The sequence below is a fragment of the Nannochloropsis gaditana genome (genome assembly GCF_000240725.1).
Source record: "Nannochloropsis gaditana CCMP526 unplaced genomic scaffold scaffold099, whole genome shotgun sequence".
NCBI lineage: Eukaryota > Eustigmatophyceae > Eustigmatales > Monodopsidaceae > Microchloropsis > Microchloropsis gaditana.
In genome coordinates, this window is record NW_005803854.1 from 28154 (window position 1) to 29321 (window position 1168).

The window sequence follows — 1168 nt, forward strand, 5'->3', positions numbered from 1 at the left end:
CCCTCCCCCCCCCCTCTTTCCCTCCCTGGTGCTCCTTGTCTTCCCCCTCCTTTCTTTCCCTCTTTTGCGCGTCCGTTGACTATCCCCCCCTCCCTTTCCCTCATTTCCATGTCCTTGCCCATTGACTCTCCTTTTCCCTCCAGGGGAGGAGTCTGTCGTCAGGCTATTGCTCCATTACGGCGCCGATCCCACCTTAGCCGACGCGCAAGGGGGTTTGCCTGTGCAGGTGCGCTCTCTCTCTGGCTTCATCCCTCTAATGCTTTCCCTCTTTTTTCCCTCTCATCAGCTTTTTGGTGTGGGTCATATGTTTCGCAATTGTCAATTCTTGGCTATGTCGTTTTAATCTATTCCCTTGCTCTCTCCTCCTTTTATGGGAGCCTACACCACTACAAATCCGACATTTCCTCAAAGGAGAATCTTATTTTATATATTGTTTATGTTTGTAACCCAAAAGCATGCATGTACACGGTGGGGTTGGGGCGTGGGGCGGTTTTTGGTACATTGGTTCGAGTGCTAGTCCGTCCCGCAAGCCCCCCCCTCGCCCACAGCGACATGCCCGCAGGCTGTCAAAAATATCTTTCGAGGAGCTTCCCCGACTATTCTGAGGAGCATCGCCGCTTCCTTTTGTAAACTGCACGCTTAATGGTGACCCTGAACCACGCTGCATGGCAGACAAGAAAAGAGACAATGGAAGTGACCTTGTGTCGGCCCGGTCGGTACTCTGTTCGGGGCGATGAAGCCCCTAAGGTAGCCCCATCGCGTGCCTGATGGTCATGTATTATTGCCGAAATCGCCGTCTGCAAAAAAAGACCAGATCATGGCAAGAGCTTCCTCGCAACCGACAAACGGTTGAAAGGAGTAGATAATTGTTTTACGCGTACAGATGTTTATCCATGGGCATGCCTGCATTCACTCTTCGTTTGCCGAACCCGACTTACTTGCGCGTTCTTGGAAAATGCCACGCTGTGGACAATGCGCTGGACACATGCTACTGAAGCTTTCTGATGATTGCAGTCTCTCGTTCCACGACTACATAGGGCATCGGTTGTGGACACACGTTTCTCCACCCCTGAGGGATTCAGTGAGCTTTCTGGCCGAAGTAAGCGTGCGCGTGGAGCCAGTCTGGCATCCTGTGACACTAGTTGCAGGGGCACGCAACAAGACATTC